Here is a 17,590-nt window from a genome sequence, read left to right as displayed (position 1 = left end):
AAAGGCAAGCCACTCTCCAGTTGACATTAGTGTTGTCAGAAGCAAAGCTATGAGACCTCTAAGACCCCGAGTGATGAGCTGGCTTTTTTCAATAGAAAATCTTCTCAGAGTTCATAAGTCAAGGAAGAACTTAATTAAAGTGTAACTCTTCTAAAAAAGAATAAAAATGAGAGGGGAATGTCTTGCTTCTTTTATGCCCTTTTCTTTTATTTTAATTACCGAACATTTCAATGTATTAAGATTCAATTCACTTATCAATGTTATAAAACCACATAACCCACCTTTAAAAAAAAAGAGCAGACTGTTTCAGTTTATTTTGCCAGAAACTTAGAGAAACTAATAAAATAAAATGCACATTTATAGCACATTACTTACCCATATTTATAAATCTTCACATCATGTTAATTTGTATTTCTAAATAGCTTTAGCAAGTATATGAAATAGCTGACAGTTTTTGTTTGGCTGTTTTCCCATTAGAATATAATCACTTAAAGAATGGTCCTGCATACTGCTGTCACAGAAATGGCAGCAGAGGGGAACAAGTGGTATTTGCACAAATGAGTACATACACATCTATTTATCTTAAAAGGCAGAATAAAAGCGCATATTCTGAAGAACTCGTTGTTGACTGTTTTTTTAAATAATCTGTAAATATAGATTATGACAAGTAGGATAAATTATAAAACTCACAATTGAAAAGGTATCATTTACTACTTAAATAATAAGTACTATGGTTGACTGAAAACACTTCTACTGATAGTTGGAAAATGCCAGAGATATGGAATTAGTCATTGGCATGCTAAAGAGCAGAAATATCTACCCAGCAGCTCTCATCAGCTAGGATTTATCATGCTGATATGACTGCTGGAAAAGGGGATTGTAGATAGAGGGTGTGCCTCCCCAACAATTCTGGCCTCCAAGTAATCTCTCTTCTCTGACATTCTCTCTACAGAATATATAAACTACAATACAGTCCAAAAGTTAATAAGATTATGTATTACTATTTGACTGTTCTTTAATTCATTTACATTAACAAAACACAGGCATTTGTTAACATTTTAGCATCTATGGCTATTAGCTGTTGGGTGTTGCATAGTTTCATCGCTGCAAGGGCCTCTAAGAAACCAGGTTTGGTCACTTGCTGCTGACAAAATCCAAAGGTAGAGAGATGAGTGGTGTTCAAACAAGAAAGAAATTTATCTCAGTGAGGCCAACATGCGGAAGACTTCAGACTAAAATCTCTAAGACTGTCTCCGAAGTGCCAAAAATACTTTTAGGTTTATAAAAGGAAAACGTAGGGCAAGGGTGAGTGCATACTGTGTGATGGCAGTGAAGGCCAAATGGCTCACTTTCTTGGAGTCAGTCACCTGTGGGTGGGGTCTTGCTTGTTCAAAGCATCCTTATTGCTTGAAGGGGTAATTTCAGTTCTCATCAGGGTATGCTTTGCCCTCAGGGTCTTCCTCCTGAGCCAAGAGACAACCTGGAATGAAGACCCCCATAGAAAATTTGAGGTCAAAATGGAGGCAGCTGAAGTTCTCTTTCAATGGGACAGAGCTAGAAGAGTACAAGAGAAATCAATGATCCCAAGCAATACTAGCATGCTGAGTAGAAAGCTGTGTGAGTTGGGAATAGAAATAAATGTCAGCTATGTAAAAGGAGATTTCAAAATAGAACAAGTAAACCTCGCTAAGAAAATTTCTTTTAAAAATAAGGTTAGGTCGGGAGGCCATAAAGGAGAAAGAATTTATGCACATCATCATGGGGGAAATCATGAACATCTTTTAAAAAAAATTTTTTTCACCAGCTGCAAACCTTAAGCCTGGACTTAACTTCCCTCACCATGAAACCTGAAACATCTGTATTCTTCACTTCAAAAAGAGCCAATTCAATTTAACAGGTTTCAATCTCTCATTTGCATATTAACCCAACCAATTCCAGTTAATCCAGTTTTTTTTTTCATTTTTTTTTGTTGTTGTTCTTACTGTTGTTTGTTTGTTTAAAGATTTTATTTATTTATCCATGAAAGACAGAGAGAGGGGCAGAGACACAGGCAGAGGGCGAATCAGGCTCCACGCAGAAAGCTCGATGTGGGACTCCATCCCGGGACCAGGATCCTGCCCTGAGCCCAAGGCAGATGCTCAACCACTGAGCCACCCAGGTGCCCCCACATAGTTTCAATTTCTGTTTTGCATAGAGGACTCAAATGAGAACTACAATGGTTGCCTTTGCCATATAATTCTGACTCCTCTTTGCCTTCCTCAGAATACACTTCCTGAATCTGTGTCTCCCAAATTGCAATTCTAATTGCCTAAATGGTCTGTTTGCTTAAATGTTCAGTAAATTCTTTCTTGGTCTACAGGTTACATATTTTCCAACAACACAGGCAGGGAATCAAAGAAAAGCATTCATTTCTTAAATGTCAGTTCTCAATTGTATGTTCCAGCAGGTGTTAGAGGGATCTCTGGGTGACAGCCAAGTCCTTCCTGTCCATTGAGGTATGGAGAATTTGACAAAAAACTGATGTGCCTTCAGCCATATCAGGCAGGCTTAAGGAGTGGCCTATTAATGTCATTCCTTCCTCTGTTAAATGCTAAAAAAGAACTCAAACCTTCAAAGATCTCAGTTGCTCAAAAAACTAAAAGAGAAAACCAGTTAACTTTAAAGCTGGTGAAAAAAGAATGTTCTCATGATCATGGAAGAAGGATCACCACAGGAGGAGGAGGAAGTCCAATGCGGGCCTGTGGTGTGAGTCCAGACTGCAAAAATGACACTCTCCAGAGTTTGCAATTGGTATTAGATACTGCTTCTAGTTTATTCTCTCAGTAGCATATCCATGAAGACGGCTGTGTGGAAAACATAGACAATGAGGGAAGGTAAGAATACTCCATGTAGGAAGGCCCTATTCTACTTTACTTCTCCTTCCCCCCACCGACCCACACACACACACACCAGTACTATGACAGAAGTTAATTATTTCTGTATTTCTATTCCATTATTCCAATAGGGGTCCACTTTTCTCTGATGCTTCCATATACTTTTAGCTGTCTTATGGTTTGTCTGCCATGGTGGCAGCTCTAGGCCAAATGCTTTAAAACCTTACTAGTGTTCTCCTTGGTAAAATGAGGATGGCAACTGCACCCATCTTAGAGATTCTAGTAAGCATTCAAAGGTATCAGATAAACACTCAGTACCTGCTATGTATTGTTATGCCAACTCTTGCTATGCCTTTTACTCTTCCTTGTGAATTTAAAGTAGTCACTTAAGGATTTAGAAGCCTCATTTCAGGTCATCTAAACTCACATTTCCCTCTGTCTTTTACATATATTTAATAAAAACATATTTAACTTAAATATTTTATAGGCTTCTTACTCTAAATAAATGCAAGCAATATTATAACAATGAAAAAAAAGTTCATTATTATTTACTTCACATTAATCCAGGCCCATAATTATAATAATCAATGTGACAAAAGAAGAATATCTGTTTATTTAGTGTTTAATAACTCTACCTAAATACTTAATTTGACTAATCTGAAAAATAATTAAATAATGCTTAGATTTTTCACTAAAATTTATTTTTGTCTATATTAAAGTTTTGTATTGCATTAGCTATAATAGAGTTCCACTATGTTTTATTGCAATCTTTTTTTTTTTGCAATCTTATGTACACTTTAGACTTATGCTGTTTAACACAGTAGCCTCTGACAACTATTAATCTGTTCTTTGTGTCTATGAGCTTGGTTTTTGTTTTTGTTATTGTTTTTAGATTCTACATATAAGTGAGATCATACTTATATGTATCATACTTATACTTTCTCTATAACTTATTTCACTTAGCATAATATCCTCAAGGTCCATCTATGTTGTCACAAATGACCAGATTTCATTATTTTTTATGGCTGAATAATATTCCTAAATTTAAATGGGGAAGGGGAAAATCTATAGATTGAAAATAGTATGAACATGTTTATCAAAGGTTTTTTTTTGTTTGTTTGTTTGTTTTTACCTTACTTTGCATTTTAACTTACATTCTTTACTTATATTCTCACCACTTTCAGAACTTCTGGTAGATAGAACTAAGAAAATTGCATTTTTAGGAGGTAACATATAATATGTATACTATATATGTTATTATATATTTTAACTATACATATATATAGTTTCTTGTTTCTAAATAAATGAAACCATTTGATAAGAATTAGAAGTTTAGGGCACCTGGGTGGCTCAGCTGGGTGGCTCAAGAGCATTGTACTCTTGATTTGGCCTAGGTCATTATCTCAGGGTTGTGAGATTGAGTCCTGGGTTGGGCTCTGCACTGGGAATGGAGCCTGCTTAAGATTCTCTCTCTCCTCCTCTCTGCCTCTCTATGCCTCACCTCTCTCTCCCTCTTTAAAAAAAAGAAAAAGTAAAAAAGAATTAGTTATTAGTTATTTCAATACTAATTCAAAAAGACTAATAAATAATGAATAATCTATTATGACAGAGATAAAAGAGAATGTAATTCTTTATAGTGCCTGCAGCACATGAAAAATATTGGTTTCTAATTACATTAACAGAATCTATATTGACTTTATCCTACATTTTATCTACAATAGTTTTAAATCAACATACTAACAATAAGACTAGCTAACTGGAGTTTTAGAGAGGGTTGTTTTTGTTGTTGTCTTTGGTTTTATTGGTCCTATATCTTACTAAAGTGTGAAATTAAAAAGCTGAGTATTTAAAATAGTTTGAAGTAATTTTACCATGTGGTTCTGACAACTTGATATACAATCAGACTCACTTGCTTCCAATGGATTCCAAAGACTGTTTTTAATTTTTGTCTTTAATTATATAAAATAAAAAAACACACATATCCCTAAAAAATCCAAAGTAAAAGAAAAAAAAAAACATAATAAAGTGCATACACAAAAGTCTTCATTTTATTCTGTGTCCTCTATCCTGGATTCTTCTTTCCCTCCTGAAAAAAAAAAAAAAACTATTATTACAATTTAATTTATTCTTTCATTGTTTTATTTCAAAAAATTATCAAATACATATGTATATTAACATGCTTCCCCTTCCTTACTCATATATTTTAAACTCTGTCTTTACTTTTACTTTTTCATCTAAAGTTCATCCTCAAGATCATCTCATATCAGTATGTGGGGATATTCCTTGGTCCTCTTATAGTTGTACATATTTTTGCTGTAGATTTCAGGTGTTCAACCAGTGCCCTCCCTATGGGTATTGGATGTTTTCAGTCTTTTGCCATAAGATCACAAGATATAGTCTTAAGTATATTCTTCTGAACCTATGCATCTATAACACAAAGAGAATCATTTCATATTGCATATCTTTAAGCTCAAATAAGTATGCAGCTGGTTTAATAAAGTGCTATTGCTTCTTGCTCATAGTTTATAATTGAAAATAAACTCATCTGGAAGAATACTTTTTAGCCATCCATGAACCTAGACACTAAAGAGAAACACAAAAGACACTGGGATCAAATAAAATCAAATTAAGGAAAATTTTCAAATGGAGATTAAACAAGTCCATACTGTATGACTTTTCAATAAAGAATGGTCAACCACAAAGAGTAATATGGCATTTCTGTTGTTTGTTTGCTTTGCTTTTTCATTTGAAGGAAATAGGAAAGAATTTGAAAAGAGTTCTTTGGAAAATTTGAGGGGGAAGAATCAAATGTAATTTCCATCTTTAATAGGGAACCTAGATGAAACCAAACTATAAACTTATGCTTCAATAAGTCATTCTAATTTCCCCATGTTGTCAGCATTCTGAAGCACCGTAAAGTAGATGAGGTGGTCTATCTAGGGCTGTGCTGTAGAACACAAATGTGATGTACTGACAAAGATACCAGGGAATCATGGGGGTTTGAAACAGATGATTGAGGAGTTGACTGTGGAACAAAATGAGTAGGGAAGAATTGAACGATAAAAGGACCAGCGGGTAACACAAATCAGGAGATAAGTACCTCATGGAAAGAAAGGAGCAAAATAATAGTTCATGATTAAATAGAAGTTTGAAATTAAGAGGATATTTTTCTCATCAAATTAAAACCACTGTAAATGATTGATTTTACTTCTAAAGAAAGTAGTGAAAGGCCGTCCAGATTGGAAGGTGCACAGCTATAAACAGAGTCAATCAGTGTACAATATAATATTATACTTCCAATTGACCCATACAGAACACTCCTCAGTTTACAAGTCATACTTGGAAGCAGGCCCACTTCATTTCTCTATATTTAGTATTTAATAAGCATCATGACACATTTTCTTATTTTCCCTTTTCCAGCCACCACAAGAGTCTTTGGTTTTTTTGTTTTTTTTTTTTAAATTTTTTTATGGAGTTCAATTTGCCAACATATAGCATAACACCCAGTGCTCATCCCACCAAGTGCCCCCCTCAGTGCCCATCACCCAGTCACCCCAACCCCCCACCCACCTCCCCTTCCACTACCCCTTGTTCATTTCCCAGAGTTAGGTGTCTCTCATGTTTTGTCACCCTCACTGATATTTTCACTCATTTTCTCTCCTTTCCCTTTATTCCCTTTCACTAATTTTTATATTCCCCAAATGAATGAGACCATATAATGTTTGTCTTTTTCCAATTGACTTATTTCACTCAGCATAATATCCTCCAGTTCTATCCACGTCGAAGCAAATGGTGGGTATTTGTCATTTCTAATGGCTGAGTAATATTCCATTGTATACATAGACCACATCTTCTTTATCCATTCATCTTTTGATGGACATCAAGGCTCCTTCCATAGTTTGGCTATTGTGGACATTGCTGCTATAAACATCGGGGTGCAGATGTCTTGGCGTTTCACTGCATCTGTATCTTTGGGGTAAATCCCCAGCAGTACAATTGCTGGGTCATAGAGCAGATCTATTTTTAACTCTTTGAGGAACCTCCACACAGTTTTCCAGAGGAGTCTTTGATTATAATACTTCTTTTGACTAGTCAAAGCATCACATTATTACATATCACAAGGATTCAAACTATTATTATTATTTCTTAAATTATTTTTTACTATTATTTTTTAATTCATGAGAGACACAGAGAAAGAGGCAGAGACACAGGCAGACGGAGAAGCAGGCTCCTCACAGGAAGTCTGATGTGGGATTCGATCCCAGGTCTCCAGGATCACGCCCTGGGCTGAAGGGGGCGCGCTAAACTGCTGAGCCACCTGGGCTGCCCTCAAACTATTATTTTAATTAAAAATTCATAAGACAAACAAAAAGGTACATTCTTGTTTTTCCATAGATTATCTATCTTTTCCTGCTTGTCAAAATGTAAGAATTTTTGCAGTAATATTAACTCCATAAAGACAGAAATTTTCTTATTACATACTTCCTAAATTTCTATTCTAACTTGAGGCCTTAATCCAGAGCCAGATCCCTATATGTATGAATTATGTACTAATGCACATGGAAAGAATGAAATAATACACAATATACCTTACAACAAGCAGACTTTATGCATAGATTTTATTTATTTCTTCTACTATCATTTAATACTTGACAAAATTTCTGGTACTTTGCTTTATTTGGTTGCAAGTAGAAAGGATACTTTATATAACAGATTGTGGTAAAACCTTCCATGTTCCTAAATTATAATCCACAAGAAATGTAAATGTATTTAACGAAACCTGGGTGGCTCAGTTGGTTGAACCTCTGACTCTTGATTTTGGCTCAGGTCGTGATCTCAGGGTAGTAAGACCAAGCCCACTCACCCCACCCCACCCACCTCCACCGTGTCAGGCTCCATGGAGACTCCTTAAGATTCTCTCTCTCTCTCTGCCCCTCTCACCCACACTCTGGAGCACATGATGGGCTTTCTCTCTTAAAAAAAAAAAAGTGCTATTTTATGCTAGAAGGCAATTTGATAAATACTGATCTTTTAAATCAAGGTTTCAAAGCAACCAAACCTTTGAAAGACAAAAATATCCTTTAGCTATTTTATTATCAATGACAATTGCTCATGTTAAATTTAGATGTTAAATATGCAGAACAGAAGAGACATTAGGCAGGTCTTCATAATTTAACTCATCATTTTTTTTCAAGTATGATTCAGCTGTCTATTCTTGAAACAATCTTAATTGAAATATGTATTTACATTTAGAAAATTACTCATTCAGAATATTTCAACCTCAAATAGAAAGAGCTGCCACATTCAACACATATATGTTGGAAATGTGATTATCTTAAAAAGCAAGTATTTTAAACTTACTTGAAGAGCATGAAGCAATAGATTGAGTTCAACAAGAGAAAATCATATGATTTTTGTTTTTGATAAGATAGAAGCTTATCCTCTAACTGTCCAGAAGTTACCAGTCCAGAATTAGTAAGACAATTCCACAAAAATCAGGGACCCAGACTTCTTTTATATTGTTCTGCTATCTTAAATTTATAGCTTAAATCTCAAGCTCTATGATGCCTGCTTGAGGGACGCCTGGGTGGCTCAGCGGTTTAGAGCCTTGCCTTCTGCCAGGGTGTGATCCTGGAGTCCCGGGATGGAGTCCCACATTGGGCTCCTTGCATGGGGTCTGCTTTTCCCTCTGCCTATGTCTCTGCCTCTCTGCTTCTGTGTCTCTCATGAATTAAAAAAAAAAAAAAAAATCTTAAAAAAAAAAAAAAAGAAAAAAGATGGCTGCTTGAGATCCAAGTAGCATGTCCACATTTTAGCCAATGGGAAAGAAAAAAAGAAGAAAGAAGGACATGTCCTCCTTTTAAAGGTCATGTACTTTAAATCCCATTGGCCAAAATGTAGCTACACCTAACAGTAAAGAAAGTTTGAAAACAAGTCTTTTTTCCAGCTGACTATGTACCTTATCTAAAATGAAGCTTTATGGCCAATAAAACAGGGGACAATAAATACCAGGGAACAAAAGACCATTTTTGCCACCACTCTTTTGTAGAGACTCAGACAATTACCAGAGAATCCAGACTGTAAACCTTTTCTTTCAGTTCATGGATCAAGATGATTACCAGGAAGAATATAGCTTTGAAAATGAAAAATAGCTGGGTTCAAATCCACCCTTTACCCATTGAGGGAATTTACCAACTACTAATGGACTATTAGGTGATGAACATAACATGGTAAGAATTAAAATGTAAACATTATAAATAATTCCCTGAATATTTACATAGTAGCTAGTGCAGGTAACACATTTCTGACTTTTTTTTTCCTCAGAGGACCCAGAATTTAATCTTTTATCTTTAAACACCAATGAATAAACTTTTCTAAAAATTTTGGCCAGTAGACTACCTTCAGAATTTATTTTTTCAGTTGATCAGAGTCTGTATTTGTTATGACTGATTCAGACATTGATATATTAATAATTGCAATTCCTTATAGGAGAGTTTTGAACCTCTAAGCTTCTCGATTATATGTCATGCCACTAAATACCCAATTCAAAAAAAAAATGACAAGATATTCAAACACTAACCCTATTTTTTTTTTTTTTAAAGTAAGAAGTTAGAGCTGGGAGAGGTTTGCTAATTTTCTCAAATTCACACAATTTGAAATCATAGTTCAATACTTTTTAAACCACACTGAATCCAAATGTTTGGAATACTGCTTATGTAAAACCTAGTGCAAAATTAATGTAAAGAATGCATGAGTCTGTTTACTGATATTTTTCAAATGTCATGGTAATTTAAAGATTTGTCAATTCTAGAAAAATGTACATAAAATTGGGAAAAAGATACCATGTTTTGCTACTTATAATGTATATTCTATGTGATTAAAAATAAGTGTAGTTAAAAACTGCATTATGTAAGTAGAAGGGAAAATGTAAAAGTGATGAGAAATAAACTTATTGAGAAACAAGAAAAAATAACTCCGCAGATGACTAATAGTTAATGCAGCCTTTTGTTATGGATAATTAGTTCAGTATAGGAATTAAAAATGTTTGAGTCAATAATTAGTTGCATGTAGATAAGCAACCACAAAAATGTTTAGCAAATGAAACCTCCCTTAAACAGTTTTTCATTTCTCATTACATAAGATCCATATGCAAAAAGATACAAAGTCATAAACAGAATGATCATCCCATTAGCCCAAAGGTTTAAAAAACAAAAGGTTATGAGACCAAGAATAAAGAGAGCAAATAAAGAAATGCAGTATCTGTCCAGATCTTAGGGTTTCTTTCCATTACTTTCAGGCCCATTGCTCAAGTAGCTGTTTTTAAGGACATCTAGATTTCATCTATGTAATAGGCAATATTTATAATCCTAAAGTAGTTTGGTTACCAAACTGTCCTCCACTTCATTCCCCCACACAATTACCAAAAAGATCTTTCTAAAAGGAAACTGGAATAATGCGCTTTCAGATTTTAATATTCAATATGAATTCATAATTTTCATAATGAAATGCAAACATGTTGCCATTGTGTTTATTACCACTTGTGATCTGGTCCTTGCTTAGGAGTCTAGACTTACCTCTTACTCTCTCTTTCTCCTACTCCATACCCCAGTTATATTTATTTTTTAAGTGTTCGAGATTATAAGGAAACACAGATACTTGGCCTCTTGGAGCTTATATTCTCTTCTCTAACCCTGATTAAGTCACTGAAAGGTTCAGATAATTGCAAATAAGGATAATAATGGCAGTTGCCTCATCTGTGTACCACCTTATTTGCCAAGTGCTCGCTCATACACTATACATTTGATCATCACTTGAACCCTCTGCTATAGCCATACCTTTCATACTTTGGACCTTTGAATGTGCTATTTCCTATGTCTGAAATGGATTTACCTTCCCCACTTCTTACCCCACTAACTCTTCTGGCCCTTTATGACTCAGATAATCATAACCTAACTTAGTAAGGACTGCTTCACTGATTCCAACACCTGTCTTCAAGATTGGCTTGGGTATTTCTCTCCCAGGTGCTACTATGACATAAATCAAATGCTACACATTTAATAAGACCAGTTTATATATTGAGTTTATATTTTATTTGAAGAGATTAGTATGATTTGGTTTTGGTGACCTGAAAACATAATTGTTCAATGCTGTAAAAATACTCAGTAAATATAAATCTTTTCCTGCTTTTCAGATTCAAGAACACAGTTTTTCAAGAAAAGACAACTCCTTTCAATCTGAGCCAAACAAAAAGACAGGCTCTTTTGTTAATGTGCTTGTGTGTTGTTATGAAAATTGTGAAAAGATGTTTTAATTGTTTAAAATTCTTCAAAGGTACATCGGAAGTTATGTACTGTTTGACTAATGACTCAAATAATATTTAAAGGTAGGGAAGGTATATATGGATATGTTTTAAGTATAAGTATGGGCAGTGATTCTTTTGAATAACAAATTCATATGTGAACTAAATGATCATCAGACCTGATTTTATAATGGAAAATAGGAGTTTCATATATGTTTGGCACATGTAGATAAAGAGCATATTTACTAAATAATGAATCATAATCTGAGACATGGAATGAATGAGTCACCACAGCTTTTGAGGGGAAATCTCAGAGAGTTTAAGCATGACTAAATGAATTTAAATCTCAAAAGTTAACACCATTAACTGATATAAAGTAAAAATCACTCAATGGTGGGGACATTCAAAACAGAAGCAGATTTCTTATAAACTCTAGAGTAATTGTGCTATATTGATGCTATCTGCTATCTACTGAAGGTTTGTGTCCCCCAGAATTCAAATGTTGAAATCTTATCAACAATATGATCGTATTTGAAGTTGGGACCTTTGGGGAGTGATTAAATCATATGGGTGGAGTTCTCACAAATGGAATTAGTGCCTTCATAAAAGAGGCATCCAGAGAGCTCCTCCATCCCCTCCTGCCATGTTGAGGACATAGCAAAAATATGGCAGCTTATGAACAGGTTCTCTCCAGAGAGCAATCTGCCTGTTCCTTGACCTTAGACTTTCCAGCCCCCAGAACTGTGAGAAATAAATTTCACTTGTTTATAAGACCCTGGTCTATGGTATTTTGTTACAGAAGCCCAAACTCAGATAATTGACAATGAGAAAAATAAAGAATGTGGTCCCTGTGATGTTAAAATTGACAAAAGTAATTTACAAATTTAAATATTATGGTATGTTAAATGGAATTTAAATAAAAACTTGAAGAAAAAAACGTGTAGAAGCATAAAAAATGAAATATTATGGGATTATTTAATGTAATTGTATATTCATTAATGTTCCCTATTCTTGACTCCCTTTAATAGAGTTTTGAAACAGGGACACATCATAGTCTTTCAAAGAAGGTGGCTCCTCCTTCCCTTCTCCCCTATCTGTTGACTTGCTTACTTCATTGTAAGTAAGATTCCAAAAAAGAACAGGTTTAATCAGAAGATGATCTCAAATGTGAGTGACAACTGTTAGTCAAATACTAGAAATTTCTTCATGCAAGTCAAGACCATCTTTGAAAAATAAAGCTGCATGAACAATATCAACATAAGGAGCAAAATTCTTTCAGGAGGAAATTTCAAGCTTCTATTTCATGATTTGCTTTTATGGGTTTAAGAGCAAGCTTGACATTATGTGAATGCAGTTTGCTGTGTTTAATTACTATCATTATTATTATTATAGATACAGTAGTAATTATCTCTTCCTACTGTCTCATTATGTTTTGATCAATTCACATAATAAAAGTTTACTGTAAATATAAGGTTAGGTAACATTGAAGAAAACATATAATTATGGAATATATAATCATATACAATCTAAACAGTTGAACATTTCCCAACATTTCCAACAATTAAATGTTTAGAAAGTAAAGAATTAGCTGCTTTTAATAACATAGGTGCAATTCTAGAGGCAATGGCTATAGAAGGCTTTATTTGTTGACCTAAAATTACTTTACTTCTGTTATATTAATAACATCTAGGTTTCTCAAAAACCTGCTGGCAAAAAAAAAAAAATCTTTCCAGCTTTATTAATGATTCATATGGCAGTTTCTGAAGAGACAAGTCCCACAGAGAAGGAGCACTTGATTAATGACCTGGAAACACTTTTCCTTTTCAGCTGATTAAATAAAATTGACTGGATTTTTACATTTTTATAATAAAATGACCCGCAGGGCTGAGATGACACAGTGAAAGCAGCATGTTCACTCTTCAGCAGATTTTTATTTTGTCACTTGTAAAAATGAAAGGGCTAACCACCCAAGCAGAAAAATGCACTTTATCATTGTCCATGGCTGCCTTGCTGACAAACGCCGCATACAAATATAAAAACATGAAGGAAAATAGATAGTGTTTATATTCAGCATGATTTTGTCTAATGATGACTAAAGTCTTATTATTCCTGGGCCTAGAAACTGTTTTATTAAATTACTATTTAAAAATGAAAAACTTAGAATTAAAAAATTTAAAAAAAAGAATTCCAACCTGTACCTGCACTCTTTAGAGATATTCATTGTGACCATAATTAAGGTTATTGGATGTCATTACTGTAATCTTTCTTGCTTCTGGGACAAGGGGATTCTCTTTGGAGACTAAAGTTCTCCTTACTTTCACACTAATGGGCTCACAGACAGCCCCAGGTAAAACTGTGAAGTAGTTTTTCTTGCATTTCCTGTAGCCCCATCTTTCTCTCTCTGGATCCTTTCCAGAGCATTCTTCAGCCAGGATCTAACTTCCCTAACTTAATATTCCTTTGTTGTTTCTTTGCTCCCTAAATTCTTGCTTAGTTGCCTATACTTGTCTGCTCTCTGAAAGTGGTAGCTTTGTTATTTCCCACTTTCCTTCTCCAGACTATGGCTACTATATCTGTATTTCTGTATTTATTTTTTAAAGTGTACTAGTTTCAAGTCCATTGCCTCAGGGGATCTCAAAATGAACCACTCTCTAGCTGTTAGCAGGATAAAGGGAAAGGCCAAAGGAAACCATTCAGGGGTAATTATCTTTTATACCAGAAGTTATTAAATGATAGCCCTATATTTAGCCAAAGATGTGTGCTGTTTGGCCTAACATTAAATTCAAGATATTTTAACCAAAACCCATAAATTGTGGGTACTTTTGAAAACTCCAAAATTTTTCAGCACCAGATTATCTTTCTCAAATGGCAATAGTCATCTGAAGATAACTGAGATAGGATGTCTACGATGAGATGCAAGCTTACTACATCTTCTCTTTTCTCTAGTGCTACTAACACTGAGGCTGAGTGCCATTCACTTGATCTCATTATGCCCATCTACCCTTCTCATTGATATTACCTGCTTGATCTCTGTAGGCCTTTGGTTTGAGGACCCCATGATCTAGGAGTTCTTCTTAATCTCCAAAATGAAATTTTGCAATTTTATCTTCTCTCCTTCTAGGGAGAAAAAATGGATTGTTCTTGCCATTTAAAACAATGGAACAATGGTAATGGGGTAATTTCTAGTAAAAGGAGTATACAGGCTGTACCAATGAAAGTTAATGTGATGGTGGATATTTAGGGACAGAAATCAGTTTTCTGTGTGCATTGTAATACTCTGACCTGTTAGTTAGCCTGATAATCCTGAAATTCAAATCAGTCAAGAAAGTAAGTGGGTCATTTGAATTTGAAAGTTATCAAACTCAGAGAAGAATAACATTAGATAATATATTTGATTTCATATTGTATTTATTTTGTGAAGTTTCAGGATAGTAGTACAGGTGTTGGTGTATTTTCAGAAGACAGGAAAAAAATCACTGAAAGAATCAACTACCTGTTAACCTTGAGTTAGGCAAGTACTAATCAATTAGAGCCACCGCACTGTGGTACTATATCACTCTTACTATCTCTTTTGAATATTCTAATCTATGTCTTCAGTGAACACATAAGAAGCTTTGAGGTTACAATACTGGAGTTATGTGGGAAGGGTTATATTCTTATTCTTTCATCTTTATTATATAAAATGATACAGAAATAATGTGGGAAGTTTTATGTTATAAAACTTACAGTATCACTAATTCAGTACTTGTAACAATATAGTTTTATGTGGTATGCCTCTAGTACTTACTACTTTCAGGGCATGATTAATGCATGGCATTAATTCCCTAGATCAGCACTAAGAAAAAAACGCTTGATGGCAGGGATTTTGTTTTTCTTTGTAACCTCTGTATAACTAGCTCTAGAACCATACTGGCAAAATATGTCACTAATCAATGTTTGTTATTTAGCGAAGATTGTGGCTGAATTTAAGTCAAATTCTCAGACTTCCCAATCATGAAGCACTTACATATAGTTACTAGTAAATTTTAAGCAACCTGATTATTTTCTCCCTTCTGATTTGGTTTGACTCAGCCAAAATCTTAGTTACATTTGGAAGGATAACTCATTATTCTGTGTCTAGATGAGTGTTCAAGATTATGTACAATTCAAGAAATCCATTAAAATCATTGCATGAGGAACTCCCGTAAGTACTACAGGAGTACAAAGAGGTACATTAATGTGTTCATGAGTTTACCATCTCATCATATTGGTAGACTTCTTTTACTTAGAACACCACTTAAAAATTACTAAGCTCCAATACAGAAAGCAATTTATGTAATTATTCTTCATGCTATACTCTTGCTTCTCTACAATACTTTCTCTGTTTAGTCACTAATATATATGTAACTCATTTCATATTTATTAAATATATGTACACAAACACACTACAAACATATAGGTGCATGTGTGTGCACATCTGTGTGTGTGTTTGTGTGTTTGTGTAGTCTTCAAGTAAGGTTGTTGCTAAATATTCCCAGGGTAGTAGAAGACTGTTTCAATTCTATTCATTGCAATATCAGTTTGGCTGTTTTGAGTTACATAATAATTTTAGCTTTGAAGTTTAAGGTCAATCTCAGGGCAAGGAGCACTTTACTGTGAAGCTGGAAACATAAAGAAGTGTGAATAAAACTGTTCATGACCCTCTGAGTCTCTATGAGCTGGGACTTAAGCAAGAATTTGAAGGATGTCAAATGCACACTCACTTCAACAGGCCATTATAAATGCCATACAACTTTCCATAGCTTGCAATAAGGCTGGTGACACTGGACACATGGTGGGGTGCCTGTAGCAAACCATGAAATAATTGCATTTACATGGAGATCTCTGAGCAGTGCAAAGCCCTTTATGGATTTCATTCCGAATCGATTTGTACAATTACCAAATGTGTTCTGCCAAATTAGGAAGGGTAGATTATATCACAGCTTTTATAGATAGAGAAATGAGGCGAAAGAAAAGGTAGGTATCTTGCTGAAATCCCCAGAAAACACTTTTAGAACTGTCCGTTTTACATGACATTTTCATGCCGCTGCACTTTTGCTCTTTAATGGAGAGCACGCCACCACCGGACAGACACTGAGGGAGGCCTCGGAAAACAATTTCATGCAGCTTTCACTCTCAGGTTTATAGACTCTCACAAAAAGTTCAGAAGTTCAATTTGATGATATAATAAGAAGTTCAATGGTTCATAGCTTATCGGTGTAAATAATACCATGAAATTAAAACACGTAAATTATTTTTCCCTTTCACACGCTAAGAAATATTTGTTTCTACGTAGACAAAAAATTCAGGAAGAATTCTCCTTAGGAATATTCCCATTTTTATCTTGCATAAAGTTTGAAAGGGGCAATGAAAATGGAGAAATGAAAAAAACAAAATGAAGAAAATGAGAAACTCCTGGGCTACAGGGAAATGAAAATGCTAGGATCCACTGTCCTCTGGGTGTGAATCTTAAAGGACAGGACCTACACAGGGACCTCAGGTTCAGCTTTCTGAATTCCTTTTGCTGGAAAAACCCTCTCTTGTGAGAAAGCTGCTCTTTCTCCCAAATAAGGTCAATGCTGTTTCTGTTTTCACAAGTCAAAATTAAGTTTTGAACCTTTCTAGGTATGCCAGTCTTGGCTTTTTGAAATCCCTTGTGCTAGCACTAGCAAAACAGCTAAAGTCTAGGGAATGGTATGGAATGGATTTCACTTTCATACTTTCAAAACACTAAAAACATAAATAAAATGTACCTGCTAAAATTTGTAGGTTATTTTTTAAACCAAAATTAAAAGATATAAAAGACTCCTAATAACTTGGAATCTACAAAAAAGATGATGCTGTTAACTTTAAACTAGAAATATAATGTGAATGAGTACTGGAATCAATCTCAGATTTATTTACCACTACAGAATATACAAATTTCAATTTTTAGAACAAAATATTCTTATTATTGGATATTCTTTTTTAATAGAGATTTCTATTCATATAGCATCTAGATTCTTGACTTTTGAAACTCAGAATACAAGATGAAGCACAATGCACAGGTCCCAGATCTTGACAATGAGCCACCATATGGACAGTGAGATAAAACTAAATTACCTCCCTAGATGTGCACCAGGGTGGGGGCAAAGGTTGATACTTAAATGATTCTACATAGTCATAGAGCCCACTTACGCAACTAGAGAAGTTCTCTCTCCTTAAACCCTCAACTACAATTATACAATGTTTGATTTAGTTATCCAGGATAAGATTTTGTGACATTTGGATACTATTTCTCCCCTGATAATATATACAAAGCTCTGTGTGTGTTGTGTGTGTGTGTGTGTGTGTGTGTGTGTGTGTTTCTTTGAGGAAAGAGAATATATAGCTTTCCTGAAGACTTTAAAAAAAAGACTTT

The 17,590-nt window shown here is 34.5% G+C and overlaps 1 long non-coding RNA gene across 1 annotated transcript in view; it reads right to left on the bottom strand.

Moving 5' to 3' along the window:
- Window positions 1–212: 212 nt before the first annotated feature.
- The window catches only part of LOC125754996 (uncharacterized), a 107,393-nt gene continuing 90,015 nt past the window's right edge, over window positions 213–17,590 (bottom strand). The window contains exons 2-3 of the long non-coding RNA XR_007410349.1: window positions 4,907–4,959; window positions 213–2,843 (exon numbers count right to left, since the gene is read on the bottom strand). This is a non-coding gene — a long non-coding RNA (uncharacterized LOC125754996). The remainder of the gene's footprint in view (window positions 2,844–4,906; window positions 4,960–17,590) is intronic.

The sequence above is a fragment of the Canis lupus genome, chromosome 4, assembly GCF_003254725.2.
Source record: "Canis lupus dingo isolate Sandy chromosome 4, ASM325472v2, whole genome shotgun sequence".
NCBI lineage: Eukaryota > Metazoa > Chordata > Mammalia > Carnivora > Canidae > Canis > Canis lupus.
This window is presented reverse-complemented; position numbering and strand designations above follow the sequence as displayed.